This window comes from Hyperolius riggenbachi, chromosome 3 (assembly GCF_040937935.1).
Source record: "Hyperolius riggenbachi isolate aHypRig1 chromosome 3, aHypRig1.pri, whole genome shotgun sequence".
NCBI classification, from domain to species: domain Eukaryota; kingdom Metazoa; phylum Chordata; class Amphibia; order Anura; family Hyperoliidae; genus Hyperolius; species Hyperolius riggenbachi.
Window position 1 is genome coordinate 166347556 of NC_090648.1, and position 12382 is coordinate 166359937.

At 43.4% G+C, this 12382-nt stretch overlaps 1 protein-coding gene across 2 annotated transcripts in view; it reads right to left on the reverse strand.

Annotated features, from left to right (window-relative positions):
• Window positions 1-12382, reverse strand: part of TICRR (TOPBP1 interacting checkpoint and replication regulator) — an 88358-nt gene that overhangs the window by 4999 nt on the left and 70977 nt on the right. The gene's annotated exons all lie outside the window — the stretch shown is intronic.

The following is a 12382-nucleotide window of genomic DNA, read 5'->3' on the forward strand; positions in this document are numbered from 1 at the left end:
AAGTTGGCCTTTATGGAAGAGTGGCAAGAAGAAAGGCATTGTTAACAGAAAGCATAAGAAGTCCCGTTTGCAGTTTGCCACAAGCCATGTGGGGGACACAGCAAACATGTGGAAGAAGGTGCTCTGGTCAGATGAGACCAAAATGGAACTTTTTGGCCAAAATGCAAAACGCTATGTGTGGCGGAAAACTAACACCGCACATCACTCTGAACACACCATCCCCACTGTCAAATATGGTGGTGGCAGCATTATGCTCGGGGGGTGCATCTCTTCAGCAGGGACAGGGAAGCTGGTCAGAGTTGTTGGGAAGATGGATGGAGCCAAATACAGGGCAAACTTGGAAGAAAACCTCTTGGAGACTGCAAAAGACTTGAGACTGGGTCGGAGGTTCACCTTCCAGCAGGACAATGACCCTAAACATAAAGCCAGGGCAACAATGGAATGGTTTAAAACAAAACATGTCTATGTGTTAGAATGGCACAGTCAAAGTCCAGATCTAAATCCAATCGAGAATCTGTGGCAAGATCTGAAAACTGCTTTTCACAAACGCTGTCCATCTAATTTGACTGAGCTGGAGCGGTTTTGCAAAGAAGAATGGGCAAGGATTTCAGTCTCTAGATGTGCAAAGCTGGTAGAGACATTCTGTAAAAGACTGGCAGCTGTAATTGCAGCAAAAGGTGGTTCTACAAAGTATTGACTCAGGGGGCCGAATAATTACGCACACCCCACTTTGCAGTTATTTGTAAAAAATGTTTTGGAATCATGTATGATTTTCGTTCCACTTCTCACGTGTACACTACTGTGTATTGGTCTTTCATGTGGAATTCCAATAAAATCGATGCACGTTTGTGGCAGCAATGTGACAAGATGTGGAAAACTTGAAGGGGGTCAAATACTTTTGCAACCCACTGTATACAATATACATCTCTATATCTCTCTATCTCTCTATCTCTCTATCTATCTATCTATGTGTACCCTTGCTTGTTTGCCCCACTGTACAGCAACATGGAAGATGGCGCACACACAAAAAAAAAAAAAAAAAAAAAGCTGTCAGTTTTTTCTTAGAAGTAAAAAAATAAATAAACAGATTAGATGGAAACCAGCCCATTGATAAACATGAGCTGTAAAGGTAGCCATACACAATACATTTTTTTTAGCCCAAATACATGGATGATTGTTAACTGAAGTGGAAGTATTTATGATCATAATTGCAATTGAAACATATGTTGCAAAACAGGTCAGTGCTATGTAAATACTATATGATAGATTAGATTGTGAGTGCCTCTGGAAAATAGCAACATGACTGTGCTGTGCAAAAACAAGGCAGAAAATATCAGCAATACATAAATACACAGTAAGCTGCTAACAATGAATAGTCATGAATTAGTCAGAATATAGCCTGCTGGTCCTGGACACTGAAAAATGACCTTGAATTTAGATCTTTGGCAAACTAACCAACCATCAACTAAGATATACTCGAGTATAAGCTGACCAGAGTATAAGCCGACCCCCAAGTTTTCCCTAAAAAAATTGGGAAATATTATTGACAGTGTATAAGCCGAGGATAGGAAATGCTCCAGCTACTGATTCAACTGAGTGGCCCCTACCCCCCCCCCCCCACCATAGGCACAACAGAGCAGGGAGGGCACAGTGGTGATAGCGGTGTGGGCTTTGTGCCATGCTGCCCCCCTCTCCTCCATGGCAGAGTGTATGCTAACTGGCACCCCTCTGAGTGTCCCCTCTACCCCACCATAGGCACAATGGAGCCGTGGGTAAACAGGGGTGACAGCTGGGTGGGCTTTGTGCCATGCTGCCCCCCCTCCGTGGCAGTCATGCTAATTGCTCCCCCCTCTGAGTGCACCTCCCCCTACTACCATAGGCACAATACAGAGCAGTGGGGTACAGTGGTGATACTTTGTGAGCTTTCTGCCATGATGCCCACAACCATGGCATAGTGCATGCTAACTGGCCCTCCTCTGAGTGCCCCCTCCCTCCACTAGCCACAACAGAGCAGTGGGGGCACAGTAGTGATAACTGTGTGGCCCGTGCTGCCCCCTCTTCCTGACTAAGCGCATGCTAAATTTGCATAGTGAGGTGAGGCCTATCGCACTGCTCTTACCTCCTGTCCGGGCCTCTTTCCGTGTCTCCGGTAGTTCCTCTGCTCTAGCTCTTTCATCCCCTATGCTGCTCATTCTCACTGTCAGCAGCATGGAGCTCCGGTCTCGTTGGGGCAGTGTGCAGCCAGGGACGCTCATAGTCTCATTGCTATGACATCATCTAGTGGCGCTTCCCACAATGTGCTGCACGCGTCATAGCAATGAGCCTATGAGTGTTCCTGGCTGCGCGGGCACTGTGTCCTGAGACCGGAGCTCAATGCTGCTGAAAGGGATAACGAGCGGCATAAGGAGAGGAGAAAGCCGGGGGCAGAGAAAATACCGGAGAAGCAGAAAGACGCCCGGACAGGAGGTGAGAGCAGCGTGATAGGCCTCACCTCACTATGCAAATTAGCATGCGCTCAGTCAGGAAGAGGGCGCAGCACGGATCGCACAGATGTTACTGCCGTCCCCGCACTTCTTCGCTGTGCCTATGGCAGGGGAAGAGGTGGCGGCGGGAGGGGGCACTCAGAGGGGTGGGGGTCACAGTAACTTGTCAGACTCGTGTATAAGCAGAGACCACCACTTTTGGGCCACTTTTTTGGGCCCAAAATCTCGGCTTATACTCTAGTATATACGGTAATTGATTTTCACATGCAGAAAAACTTGACAGCCGCATGCGTAGACAGCTGCATGTAGTGTGAAAGGAGTTCAAAAACTTTCCTGACCAGTGGAAACGACCTTCATAAGTCAGAAAGTAACAGAACTGCTCCACTCGCTTTCTTGGATGTACAGTTGTGCTCATAATTTTACATGTCCTGGAAGAATTTAGGATTTCTTAAAGCGGAATATAACCCTGCATTTCAACTTTGCTCTAGTCTAAAACATTATTTACAGTATATTATATGCAACCAGCATTTTTTTTTTTCACTAGACCAGCATTGGAAGGGTTACACAGGGCTTTAAAGTTCCTGGAGATTTTTGCAGACGCATCCGAACCTGAAATAGATACATTTATGTAAACAAAATGTATCTAAGTGTGGCATGTGACTCATCTCTCTCACTGAGAAGGAGTTGGAGGACAGCCAAAGAGTGTGTAACTGTTTATCAATAGATACAACTAAATAGAATGTATCTATCTGAACTTCTGCATATCTCTCCACGGAACATGAAACCTCTGTGTTTAACCCTTCCAATGCTGGTCTAGTAAAAAAAAAAAAAAAAAATGCTTTTTGCATACAATATGCTGTAAATAATGTTTTAGAGCAAAGTTGAAATGCAGGGTTATATTCCGCTTTAACCATTCAAAAAAACTTTTCTTTCACTCATGGTTAGTAGTTGGCTGAAGCCATTTAATTTGATGTTTTGGACTGATAACACAACTTGACACAAACCGGTTTTAATAGCCATCAAATGTAACCCTCGTCAACTGATATCTATTTGCTTGTAATAAGTGGGTGTGTATAAAAGGTCAATGTGTTGCTGGACTCCTGACAGACCCTGGCATCTTTCATCCAGTGCTGTCCTGATGTTTTTTGAATTCTAAGTCATGTGGAAAGCAAAGGAACTGTCATAGGATCTGTAGGAAAAAGTAGTTGAACTCCATAAAAAAGGGATAAAGGAAATATACAGGGAATTGAATGCCAATCAGCAGTGTTCAAAGGGCTGGTGCACACCAGAGCGGTTCTAGAGCGTTTTTTAAAACGCTTGCAGGGGGAAAACCGCTAGGCTAATGAAAGTGAATGGGATGGTGCACACCAGAGCGGGCCGTTTTTTCCACAAACGCAAACTCGGGGGCTGCAGCATTTTTTAGACTTCTGAGGCGTTTCTGCCTCAATGTTAAAGTATAGGAAAGTGAAAAACTGCTCTAAAAAATGCTAGATCAGAGCGGTTTTCCAGGCGTGTTACAGTAGCTGTTCAGTAACAGCTTTACTGTAACAATATTTGACATCTGCTACACAAAAACGCTCCAAAAAACGCTAGGCATGTTTAGAAAACTTCTCTAAACATGCCTAGAATCGCTCTGACATCTGCTTGAAAAACCTCTAGCGTGTTGCAGATCTGCTAGAGGTTTTTGGTGTGCACTGGGCCAAACTCTAATGAAGAAGTGGAAAATTATGGGTTCTGTTGAAAGCAAGCAATGTTCAGGTAGACCAACTACAATTTCAGCCACAACGGCCAGATTTTTTTTTTTTTTTTTTTTAACCAACAAATAACTTCAGGTTAAATACAGGACTCTGAAAGAACCTTAAGAAACATAGGTTGTGTGGTCAAGCTGCCAGAAGAAAGCCATTACACTTACAATATGCCAAACATCACAGAGACAAGCCTCAAACCTTCTGGAACAAAGTCATTTGGAGTGAGGAGACTATATTGGAACTTTTTGGCGACAACCATAAACACTACATTTAGAGAGGAGCCAACAAGACCTACAGTATGATAAAAGGTACACTATATTTACTGTGAAACCTAGTGGTGGATCGCTGATGTTTTAGGGATGTGTACAGGAAATATGGTCAGAATTGATGGCAATATGAATTCAGCAAGTTATCAAAAATAACGGAAGAAAATGTACACTTTTCTGCCAGGAAGCTGAGCATGGGATGACACTACAACTACAATGATCCAAAGCACAAGGCCAAGTTGACCTGTCATTGGCTACAGCAAAATAAAGTGAAGATTCTGAAGTGGTGATCTGAGTCTCCTCATCCTAAGGTCATTGAGCAACACTAGGGAGACCTCAAATGTGCAATTCATGGAACATAGACCAAGGATTTACAAGTAGTGGAGGCTTTTTGCCAGGAAGAATGGAGAGCTTTACCGTCAGAGAAGATAAAGACGTATCCAAAGGAGGGGTCCGCACACAGTCTTAAGGTGGCCATACATTTATAGATTTACAACAGATTCGACCATCAGATAGATTTCTGTCAGATGCCTGTCAAATAAATTCTGACAGGAATCTGATGTGTGCCACACTCTGGGAACAGATTTCCAATAGATTTCAGAATGCAATCTATTGGAAATCTTTTGAAAAACAAAGCTAGTACCGGCTAACGTTGTTTTTAGCAATCCTTCAGGGCAAAGGTGAGAAGTCGCTCCTCCCAGGAACAGTACTTCCCCTATAAAAAAGTCACATGGTTAGTCCACCCTCAGTGCGTTTAGCCAAGTACCGACAGGTGAACATTCCACTAACCCATAACCGTGCAACTATCAGACCGACAATTAACACCCGGGTGGGATCGTTGCCCTGAAGGATTGTTCAAAACAACGGTACTAACTTTGTTTTTTTTCCTACAATCCTTCAGGGCAAAGGTGAACTGTTTAACAATACAACCTCAGGGTGGGACCACTGCTTGGAGAACCTTTCTACCAAACGCCTGGTCGTGTGCAGACATTGCATCAATCCGGTAATGACAGATAAACGTAGAAAAGCTTCACCACGTTGCTGCTTTACATATTTGCTCAGGCAAAGCCCCTGTATTATTAGCCCAAGAAGCTGCCATAGCTCTAGTAGAGAGCTTTAAAAGAGGCAGGAGCCTCACTTCCCATAACTCTGTAAGTTTCTATAATAGCTAACCTAATCCAATTAGCTATTGTAGATTTAGAAGCTCTCTGTCCTACAGTTTTATCTGAAAAAAAAAAACAAATAAGGAATCTATCTTCCTGACATCTGCAGTTCTGCTCAAGTATTCCAGAACACATCGTCTAACATCTAATGAGTGAAAAATCCTCTCTTTCACACTTTGGATTCACACAGAAGGTAGGCAAAATAATATCTTGCGACCTGTGAAACCTAGACATAACTTTTGGACAAAACTTTGAATCTATCGGTTATACTAACTTATCCTGAAAATAAGGACTTTTCATTGACAAGGCCTGTAGCTCACTAACCCTTCTGGCTGTAGTGATGGCTAGTAAAAATACAGTCTTTCATGTAAGAAATTTAAAAGAACTGTCCCCTAGCAGCTCAAAGGGACGTTTGACCAGCCCCTCTAATACTAACGATAAATCCCAAGGAGAAACGTATGGCTTGTAAACTGGCAGTTTTCTAGATAGAGCCTTCCGAAATCTCACTAAAGGAGAGGAAGACAAGGGGATACCTGAAAAAGCAGATAAGGCAGCAATCTGCACCTTAAGCGTACTCACAGAAATATTTTTATCCCAACCGTCCTTGAGAAAATCCAGGACTGCTGGGACTGACAAGCTATCAAACTTAGAGCCAAATAACCAAAGATGGAAAGTCTTCCGGTATTTCAGATAGATCCTCCTAGTAACTTCTTTACGGCTAGTAATCAGTGTAGAGGCCGCCTTGTCAGATACTCCCAACTTTTTGAGTAAGGCTAATTCAGGATCCAGACTAACAGATTCAATATGTCTGGATGCGGATGCCACAGGTTCCCTTGCAGCAGTAGATCTGTCTTGCAAGGATGTCTCCAAGGGTCTTCTGATGCTAACCTCCTGAGAGCTGAAAACCAGCTCCTTCTCGGACACCAAGGTGCAATGAAAATCATCCGATTTTGACAACCTCTCCATTTGCTGATGGCCGCCGGAATCAAATTGAGAGGAGGAAATGCATACAGAAGTGGAAAGTTCCACTCTTGAATTAAAGCATTCACCCCCCTGCTTTGATCTCTTGGATTGAAAGAGAAAAAAACTCTGAATCTGGGTATGGTCTTCTGTTGCAAACAGATCGATTGACTGTGTTCCCCATCGTTTTATGATGTCTGCGAACATCTTTCTTTAGAGACCATTCTGATGACAGAATCCTGCTTCTGCTCAGTTTGTCAGCCTCCATATTGAGTGTTCCCTTGAGATGAACAGCTCTCAAGGATAACACATTCTTTTCTGCCCAAGACAAGATATCTTCCGCTTCCTCCTGCAACAGGGATCGTGTGCCACCCTGTTTGTTGATAAACGCTACTGCCGTAACGTTGTCTGACTGGATCAGAACATTGGACTGCAACAGTATCGATTGTGCCTGAAATAAAGCCAGCCTTACTGCTCTTAATTCCCTCCAATTGGATAAGCTTTGAGACTCCGATTTTTTCCAATTACCCTGAAAGGTTCTGTGAGCAATATGAGCTCCCCAGCCCCATGTGCTTACATCTGTAGTTATTACGTTGTCTACAGGCTCCTTCCAAGGCCTGCCCTTCACAAGGTTGGATTCCTCCAACCACCATTGCAGAGACAACACAGTTTGAGGGATTTTGACTTTGAAATCTAATGTTTGTGGACGACCATCCCAATTTTCTAGGAGGAACCTCTAACTTCCTGATGTGCGCTAACGCCCAAGGAACTGCCACCATCGTGGATGACATTAACCCCCACACCAACGAAATCATTCTTAGGGAAACTTTGTCTTCCCCTTGTAATGATTTCACTGCCAAACTTATCTTCAGAATCTTCTCGGGAGGAAGGAAAATCTGTTTTACTGAATCCACTAGCATGCCGAGAAACTGAGTTCTCTGACTTGGAATCAGAGAGAACTTCTCCAGGTTGATGATCCAACCTAGGGATCTGAGATGTTCCGATACCAGATTCAAATGGCTTTTCAGCTGTTCTGCTGAACTTCCTAGAATAAGCAAGTCATCTAAATACGGAATAATTAAAATCGATTGTTCCCTTAACGGTATTAATGCTTCTCCCAGGATTTTTGTAAACATTCTTGGGGCAGAAGTGATCTCAAACGGGAGGCAAACAAACTGGTAGTGTTCTACCATCCCATCTATTCTGACTGCAAAACTTAGGAATTTTTGCGATTTTTGGTGAATCAGCACATGCCATAAAGGCCTCTGGAAACAATAACTCCCTTACTGAAAAGATGGATTCCATTCGCAACTTTTTCATAAACAGATTCAGGTTTTTTAGGTTCAGAATCAGGCCAAACTTGCCCGACTGCCTTTTTACTACAAAAAGAGTTGAATAAAAACCCTGTTTTTGTTCTTTTACTGGCACAGGATGAATTACATTCTGTCTTAGCATGTTCTGCAATATGCTCAAAATCTCTGGAACCAGAGTGGGAGCTCTTGGGGCATTTGAGATCACCAATCTTGACGGTGGAGGAAGGGCAAACTCTTTGGAAACCAAACCTTATTGTCTGGCGAATAAATGTATTTTTTTGCCACTTTTGCCCACCGGAGAGAAAAGTATATTAGCCTTCCCCCCACTGCCTGACACTAGTCATTGGGATTTTGACTGGGTCTCTGGAGCTTTAGACTTAAAGCCCCCTTTCCTGGACTTGTCAAAAGTCCACCTCCTGCCTTTACTTTGATCCTTAGAGGCATCATTTTGATCACTCCTTGGCTTACGAAAAAACTGTTACCACAGTCTTATGTTTCTTAAAGAGACTCTGAAGCGAGAATAAATCTCGCTTCAGAGCTCATAGTTAGCAGGGGCACGCGTGCCCCTGCTAAACCGCCACTACAGCGCCGCTAAAAGGGGGTTCCTTCACCTCCAAACCCCCCACTGCGACACTTGGTCGCAGACTTGGTCGCTCCTGGAGGCAGGGCTAACGGCTGCAGCCCTGCCTCCAGTCGCATCTATCAGTGGCGCATCGCCGCCTCTCCCCCGCCCCTCTCAGTGAAGGAAGACTGAGAGGGGCGGGGGGAGAGACGGAGATACGCGCTGACAGACGCGCGTGGGGCAGGGCTGCGGCAGTTAGCCCTGCCCCAACCAGGAAGCGCTCCCCCGCTGAAACAAGGGGATATGGGGTGAAGGGACCCCCGTTAAGCCGCCGGATAGCGGCGGTTTAGCAGGGGCACATGTGCCCCTGCTATCTATGAGGTCTGAAGCGAGATTTATTCTCGCTTTAGACTCTTTAAGCAAAACTTTCCTTTTATTCAATGTTTTTTTCCAAAGCTGAATCCCGCTCTGGACCAAACAATTCACCTGAAAAAGGGACACCACACAGCCTGTTTTTGGATGAGATATTACCATCTCATATTTTAAGCCACAGGGCTCTACGAGAAACAGAGCAATGGACCTGGCTGTAAACCTAATTACTTCAGAAGAAGCATCTGCTAAATATGCAACAGTTTAAATGAGAATGGCAATAGAACTCAACAATTGCTAAACAGGTGCACCAGCCAGTATGTTAGCTTTGAGCTGATTAATCCACAGCTCCAAAGCTGTGGCCACACATGTAGAGGTAAAAGCCGGCCTAAACATAGCCGCACTAGCCTCCCAAGACCTTTTCAAATAAACATCCACCTTTTTATCCAGTGGATCCTTCAGCTTTGTATAATTGATTATGAATAGAGAAAACAGCTACCACACCCTTACTCAACTCCAAAGAGTCATTAATGGCAGCAATCAACACCTCCGTATCCTCAATACGGAATTTAAACTTTGAAACAGATTCAGATTTTATTTCTCTAGCATCTGAATCCTCAGAACTAGCTGCCAACTCAGCCTAATATCAACTTCAGTCACTGATACTCCAGATACAGCAACCTGAGAAGTAGATGGATTAGCATTCAATAATGAGGACTTAATTGATTCCAATGAAGCATTAATCACCTCTCTAAAGGATTTAATGTATCCTGAACAGAGTGACCCGGCTCCTCCCCTATAACCCTCTGTATGCACAACTGACAGAGTTTTTGCATAGGGCAACATAAAATTGCACAAATGGCATGTTTAATCATTAGGAGGATGCCTATGCTCATCTGCAGCAGCAGCAGTTTTAGCAGAAGCCTCAGTATTGGCATAAATAACAAAGCAACAAGGCATGTAACTCTGCTCACAGCTATAGCACAATCAGCCCAGAAAGAGAAACCATTATCTCACCTTCTGGGCGGCCTGGTTGCTCTCAATCCTCTCAGCGTCTGACATGCTTCCAGCTGACACATCCAGCGCAGGACAAACTCTCTCTGAGCAACAGTGCTACAGGCCAGCGCAGCTTCCCCTTTAAAACATATCTGGCCTGCCGCGAATGGATGAGTGGCGGACCGGAAGCTGCAGAGAGAGTAATGATCCGGCACTACAAATTGTTACATTCGGCATACCCGCCAGAAAGTACGCATCCAGACGCGGTCAAGCATCCTAATGGTTGCAATGCGCTACACACTGCACATGGCCGCCGGCTTACCTCCGTACTGCTCACTCCGCCGCAAGGTCGCCAAGGGGAACCCACGCCTTCCACGCTTGCTCTCCCTAGAAGCGGGAGAGAAAAGGTAGGCAAACCCCAGGAAAGCTCCAGCCTGGGGTGCATGGCCAGACTGCCTCAGTACCACAGTCTCAGCCACCCAGAGAGATCCACCTGCAGCCCAGCACACAGGCTTCACACAGAGGGGAGATGCCGACCTGCCTGGACGCAGGAACAAACAGCACTGAGGGTGGACTAACCAAGTGACTTTTTTATAGGGGGAAGTGCTGTCTGTTCCTGGGAGGAGCGACGTCTCACCTTTGCCCTGAAGGATTGCAGGAAAAAAAAAAAAAATCGATCTAAAAGCATTATTGGACCATTAGATCCAATGCAACTCTATGGGCCATCGATCTGCTGCCAGCAGCAGATCGACCTAGATCTTCCATCCTGTTACATAGGTCGAATTGATCAAAATCGATCAAAAATCGGCCACAAAACGATCTAATGGTGTATTTAATAGAAAAGATTTCTGATCGATGGATAGATTGATGGCTAAAATCGACCAGTGTATGGGCCCCTTTACTGAATCAAAAAGTGCAAGTTTTTATTGTTCCATTGCACACATGCAACATTCATCTGACTGTTTTGGCAGACAACCGTTTCGGGGCCTTCAGGGCTACCGGCATAGGCAGAAAAAAAATATACAGATAACTTCATGTTTTTTTTTTCTGCCTATGCCTTGGCAAAGGGGACCCCTAAAGGTCCCGAAACGATTGTTGGCCAAAACAGTCAGATGAACATTGCATTGCATGTGTGTGTGTAATGGAGCAATAAAAACTTGCACTTTTTGCTTCATTAAAGAGACTCTGAAGTCTCGAAAAAAAAAAAAAAAAAGTATTTTTATGTAACAATGATGTTTAATAGGTTAGCCCTAACTAAACTGTGGCGCGGTCCTTTGGGGATTGTGCTTTACTCTGGTTTCTATTACACAAACCTATTTAATCTCGTTTTTTTCAGGACCAGGGCTGTGGATTCAGAGTCGAAGAGTAGGAGCAATTTTGGGTACATGAGTCGGAGGTTTCATAAATTGAGGTATCAGAGTATTTTTGTACCGACTCCACAGCCCTGTTCAGGACAAATAGGGCTTTCATTTGATATATTAATAGTAAATCTGGATTTTTTTTTTTAAAGCGATTTCTGGATTTTTCAACCAAAAATATGTAATTATCTTAAATTGCAGCAGTAAAACTTTCAGAAACAGATTATTCTATATGTTTATGCAGAGATGTAAAAATTATGTACGGTATATTATTTTTTTAGGTACACTGCAGAGGCACTAAATAGAGGTGGAAATTAGGATTTTAAGAATAAAAAAGTGATAATTATGCGATCCTAGTGATCAGGAGCCAATAAAAATCGCTCCTCATACATTCTAGAAGGTGCCAGCTGTCAAAGTATCATTCAATTTTAAGATCCATCGCAGTAGGCAGATTATGCAGACATAGGTATGGGGGCATGCAAACATAGCCTCCAAACCAGTGAATAAAATGCAATGCTATCAAACTGCCATGAACACAACCAGTTACTTATAACTCATAAATACAGAAAGATTGGGTATCAAGTGTAATCATCATACAAATACTTTATTATATCAAAAAACAGGGATTAAAATATCAGGGTCATATTACAACTTGGGAAGAGATATTGCGGAGTCAACATATATAACATAACAGTTATGTTACATATGTTGACTCTGCAATATCTCTTCCCAATTTTTAATATGACCCTGATATTTTAATCCCTATTTTTGATATAATAAAGTATTTGTATGATGATTACACTTGATACCCAATCTTTCCATATTTATGAGCCAGCTGTCAAAGTGCACAAAAATGGTGGAGTAAAAATCTGCAATGTGCCAGAAACTAGCATTCATAGACAGGACATAGATTTTAATATACATGGTCCTGAAGTGGTTAAGAAATCAATTTCTGCCAGGATATATAAACATATGCAGACAACTGTAGAAAGAGTAGACTGATAATTATGAAGGGAGATGTATAAGGCTGATATTCTGAAAACCCTGTGCATACAAAATACATAGTATCAGCTGCCTACTGTGCTGCTCCATAGCCAGATAGAGATTACTATTTTTATGACATTTCTAGTACAAGATGGAAGGACAAATAGGTGCTTGGCTGGT